The sequence below is a fragment of the Telmatherina bonti genome (genome assembly GCF_933228915.1).
Source record: "Telmatherina bonti genome assembly, chromosome: 7".
NCBI lineage: Eukaryota > Metazoa > Chordata > Actinopteri > Atheriniformes > Telmatherinidae > Telmatherina > Telmatherina bonti.
In genome coordinates, this window is record NC_136625.1 from 6,297,996 (window position 1) to 6,303,728 (window position 5,733).

Sequence of the window (5,733 nt, forward strand, 5' to 3'; positions counted from 1 at the left end):
TTTCAGGCGGACCAAAGACGAAGCAGGGCTAGGGTGAAAGTCGAACATCGTTGGTTCTGACTGAAGGAAGGAAAAGAGCCTAAAAGCTACGCGGAAGTTCCCGCGTTCCGGCTGGACAGGTGAGGTAAAGTTGAGCTAATTGCTAATGCTAATTAACTGCAACGCCTGAAGGACACGTGACCTGATGATTGCGCAATTTCAACCGCTTTCCCGCTGTTTTCCTGGCGCTCCTCTGGGTCACGTGCCACTGTTTTCATGAAGCCAGCAGAGAAAATAAATCATAAAATGCAGGGTCACGTTATAAAATATTTATGATGAAAGTTTATATTTATGTCATCTGATCCATCATAATGTTTTAATCACATTACTGAAGTTTAATCATGAAGCAGAGCCACAGAAATTCCCACAGTTCCTCTTAAACAAGCAACAAATATAATGACAGGATCAGTCAGTGTAAATAATTAATAAAATAATAAATAAAATGACTTTACAATAAAAATGACATTAATAGATGTTTAAAAAGACATTAGATGGGATTTATCAGTCAGCTGTTTAGTTTTTAATGATATGCATATTTATTTATTCCCTTTATTGATCCCATTTGGGAAATTTGTTCTCTGGATTTAAGGCAGGGATCGTCAGTCCAGGTCCTCGAGGACGGGTGTCCTGCAAGATTTCCAAGCATTCCAGCTGCAAGACACCTGATTCAGACCGGTGTGTATTTAGCAGACATGTGCGGAGCTTGTCTGAGTCAGGTGTGTTGCAGCAGGGACACTAGGAAAACCTGCAGGAACTCTGGTACTCGAGGACCAGGACTGGTTTAATCCATTCTAGTGATGTAAACATATTTTATAAGGAGATTGTTAGACTGAGTAGTGATGCTTTACTGGCACACAGAAAGGAATTATGATGGAATAAATAATATTCCCACCAAAGATCCCAACAGTGTTGGGATTGACAATGCGCCTTGGGGAAAGTATTTTTAATTATTTGTATATTATTTCATGACAAAAACTGTAAAAATGAATGAAATATTAATTTGGGAAATGTAAACTTGTGTGATGTGACTACAGGGGAAAGAAATTGCTGAGAAATGATGATCAGATCACAAGACTTTATTAAAGACGTGTCAGCAACAGAAACAAACAAAAACACAGTGTGATATTTATGGAAGCTAATTTATGGGTTTAATCAGTCAAGAAAACAGTGACCAGATGAAGTCACATCAGATGATTTCTATGTTGAAAAGAAATCAACTGGATTATATTTAGATCATAACATTTGTTTGAGATATTTGGGGCAAATTCCAAGCAAATCTATATTTATCAGCAGAGCAACACTCATGAATATATGAATGAAAACAGAAAGATGAAAAGCTGCTTGATTATACAATGCTTGAAGGATAAATCAGCAGTTTTGATTTAAAAAAAATAAAATAAAAAGAAAACATGAACAGAACAGCTTTGGTGTGATATTAACCCAAGAAAACTTGACTTCACGGTGCACGGTGGCGCAGTGGTTAGCACTGTGGCCTCACAGCAAGAAGGTTGCTGGTTCAATCCTTGGCTGGTTTGGTCAGTGGCATTTCTGTGTGGAGTTTGCATGTTCTCCCCGTGTATGCGTGGGTTCTCTCCGGGTACTCCGGCTTCCTCCCACCATCCAAAGACATGCCTGATAGGTTAATTGGTCACTCTGAATTGCCCCTAGGAATGAGTGTGAGTGTGGTTGTTTGTCTCTCTGTGTGGCCCTGCGATGGACTGGCGAGCTGTCCAGGGTGTACCCTGCCTGTCGCCCAAAGCCGGCTGGGATAGGTTCCAGCTTCCCCGCCACCCTGAATTGGAATAAGCGGTTCGGAAAATGAATGAATGAATGAATGAATGAACTTGACTTCCTCCTTCCTTCTGCGTACGCGTTTAAAGCAGAACAATGGAGAGAAAATGCTCCGAGCATCGTTACAATCCCTTCTTTTTACAATGCAGCATTAAAGTTTGTTATAGAATTGTTTGCTTGGCATCTCTGCCTCTTCCAGGCTGCGTTTGGGCCTGAAAATGATCAGCTGTAGACCGAAAATGAAGGTTTTGGAAGTTAAAAGATGATCACGATTACAGCTAAAATGCATTGTGACAATAATATACACCATTCTGATCAATCAAAATCACTAACTAGAAACCTCTTGGGTAAACGGATGGTAAATTCAGTCGTTTATGAAAAATAACAACAGTTCAGATTAAACGTCTGCATTTTACAGTGTGTGTCCTGTTAGCTAGCATGCTAATCTGAGTTCCAGCAGGTGGTTTTGTTCTGGTTAGAACAAAACCACCTGAAAAACATCTTTCTGATCAACCATTGACGCTGAAGCTTCATTTTTCTTCTGAGTTATGATTCAAGGTTTTACAAAAGGACATTTTTCATGAGACTGTTGCTAATTGAGTGTGTGTGTTTGTTTTATGGAGAAGGCTCTTCTTCGCATTTAGCTGAGGGAAATGCAGCATTAGCATAAAACAGAAAGAATAAATCATCAAACCAGCTTGATTCCATGTGATTTAACAGGCTGCAGTTTCATCTGGTGTCTGAACGGAAAGGAAGTGATGCTTTCTGAAGGCGGCGTGTCGTCTGCAGTCTCGCTCTGCCACACCGGCAGCGTCACGTCGAAACCTAGCTTGGAATAATATTAATAATAATATTATAAAACACATTCTCCATATGATCAATGAAGGATTTTGGGATTTGTAAGTCAGTAATAAACAGCCAAAATGATCTTTATAGGAGCGTTTACCTGCATTAATCCAGAAGAAGGGTGATGTCCCGAGCCAGTCCGACACCCAGCGAGGTCACTGCTCTGCATCGGAACACATACTCTGTGTTCGGCTTCAGGTCGCTCACTGTGACGTCTCCAGATGTCGGTGCTGTCGTCTGTTTCCATCCATCTTGTCCTCTGACACAGAACTCTACGGAGTAGGAGGTGATGTTGTCTGCTCCAAACCTGGGAGGAGAAATCTGCAGTCACACTGTTGTGCTCTATGTCTCCTACTGTCAGAGATTCAGGCTTGAAAGGAGGCTCGAAGTTCTCGCTGACGGTGAAGCCGTCTTTGTAAAGGTAGATGGTCGAACCTTTGTGTGTCTTGTCCTTTAAACCGGCTGCCAGGAACTTCAGGTTCTCGTTCTCCTTGTTTGCTTCTGCAAAAATCACTGAAGAGCCTCGCTTTTGTCCTCATTTCTTTTCCAAGTTCCTTTGAGGCGAACCATTGTTCCTCCTCCACCTCCTGAGCGTTTGCATCCTGAGGGTCGTCCTGGTCGGATCCCGCTGCTTTCAGGTACTTTGATTAAGCTGCGAGGTACGGTTCATCGCTTTCCAGCGAGGTGAGGATGAAACACACAGCATGCTCTACACTCAGAACTTCCTTGAACAGCTGATTTGGAGATATGATGACCTTTGCAGCTTTACATTTTGGCGAACGACAAGACGATGTGGATTTCTCTCTCCTTACTGTCCAGCCACCGGTTCAGGCTGGTGTTGTTGAAAGGTCATGCGATTCTCTTCTCCAGGATCTTTCCGAGCGCCGCCTCCTCTTCCCCTCCTCCCCGGATCGTTGGAAGTATCTGCGCCAGGCTTCGCTGGAATTCCACCTTGAACTCGCCGCACATTTCTTTAAAGCTTTTCAGCTTTTTGCCAACTTCTGGAAATTGCTGCGTGATGCTGGGCATCATTGCATCTAATTTCTACCTCTTTCAGGTCCTCCATGACTGTCTCTGCTTCTTCTACAAATGTCGCGCTTATCTCGTGCACTAGTTTTGCAGCTTTAGAATCTAAATTTGTCAGCGGCAATAGCCAGACCTGCATCGGTACGCCATTTTCTCCCAAGAGCGTGGGGAGATTCTGGTAGACCTCCACTGCCTCCTTATAGCTTGTTGGACATTTTATTGGTAGAAAGTCTCCGTGGAATTTGCAGGAGAATTTTTCAACTTTTTTAATATCTTTGTCCTCAAGTTTCACAGAACCTGAACCTTCAATCCCAACACTGGGAGTCTTATTAATCATCACTTTAAGGTACCCTTCAATGTCCTGATGGCTTTCATTGTCGGACACGTCACGGTCAAACACAAAGAAGGCTTTTGCTCCATACAGAATGCCGGTGACAACGTGCGTTGCTATTCCCTGATCAAACACATACGGATACTTCACGTTGCCTCTGCCCAGATGATCCATCGACAGTTCCTGGAACTTTGTGGTCGCTTCGTATTTCAGCGTCACCCTGGCTTGATTTTTGGATTTTTTGTCATCATGCAGGTATTTAGCGGATCCTTCCACATCTACCAGTCCACTTAAGAAACTTGCTTTTAGGGATGCCTCAACATTTAGAGTTGAGGTTTTGTCTGCGATTGATTCAAAGCAAACTATCTCAAAGTCGTTGCAGCTCTGCGCTCTTTCTCCGATCTTATCTTCCAGAATGTCGCTGTCCCACAGCGTCATACCTGCAACAGATCAGTAGTAACAATAAAGCACTGTGCCATGTTAAAAGTACTGGATTTATCGCTTTTTAAGATTTTAAATGAGGATTAAACAACTGCAATATGTGCATTGGATGGTTAGATTGGATTTATGATAACTGGGTTTCTGCTGTTTGGTGTGTGCAGTTTCCTGGTGTCTCGCAAATTTTGGTCGACATAGGTCGACCCCCTATGATCCTATTGTATCTCTGTTCTTATCTATTGTAAGGCAGCGCTGGTGGTTAACTAGCTGGTGGTTAACTAGCTGCATGGTTAAGCTTGGTTCTGTATTGCTCTTTTGTCATGAATGTTACATGTCTGTATGTCTGACCTTGGACGAGCTGGCTTGAACTCTGAATTTCCCCTCGGGGATGAATAAAGTATCAATTTGATTTGATTTGATTTGATAATGCATGATATGCTGCAGAACAGTGTTTGTCCATGAAGTGCATTATAACTGTCTAATGCACAGATCAGAGTTGTTTAATCCATTTATACCATCATGGTACCACACAGTAAACATTTTATAACAAATTTTTCTCTTTTTTTTACAATACTTGCTAAATATGCCAAGTTTAGGAAGTATTTCATGTTGACCTCCACGTACTTTTTATGCCAAACAACCGCTATCAACCTACAGGACGTTTCTCTTGTTCCCCTGTCAAAAGCAGCTGATCTGAATCAGTTGATTAATACGTTGCTATGGTGACGCCCTGTAACGGAGTGATATAGCAGTGAACTATCTGTGCGTATGTACGACAATAGAATGATCACTGACTATGATATAAATCAAAATAAGTCACGTTAAGCCCTAGTTTATGAAGGATATGTTTAAGGGAACCTAATCCACCTGTGGAAAAAGCACAGTCTTTATAACCTTTCCTCCTCCACCTGTACACCGTAGCCCCTCTTAAACCTACTGGAGCAATAACTTTGTAAGTAATGAAGACAAAAATCAATTTCGAGCAGTAACACAAATATCTCTTCCATTAATTCTTCCATTACTGCTTTTACCATCTCTGCCTCTGCAATTAGCTACTCCTACCAAAAGATGCTGATTCAATATAGATTCAAGAATGAAAGACGTAATCTGAAAGTTTATGGTTTCACCAGTACACCACTGTTTACCTTGCTGTTGCTGTAAAAATCTAAGTTAAAACACTTAATATTCAGTTTAAATGAGATGTTCATGTGAAAAAAATGTCATAGCAAGTATTTTAAAGAACTTGTTGGCTTGTCAATTCC

At 41.6% G+C, this 5,733-nt stretch overlaps 1 pseudogene across 1 annotated transcript; it reads right to left on the bottom strand.

Moving 5' to 3' along the window:
* Window positions 1-2,781: 2,781 nt before the first annotated feature.
* Window positions 2,782-4,471, bottom strand: LOC306758105 (stonustoxin subunit beta-like; annotated as a pseudogene). The gene is made up of 3 exons: window positions 3,489-4,471; window positions 3,048-3,304; window positions 2,782-2,983 (listed from the first exon to the last, which is right to left on the bottom strand). The product of its transcript is annotated as a stonustoxin subunit beta-like (transcript).
* Window positions 4,472-5,733: the final 1,262 nt, after the last annotated feature.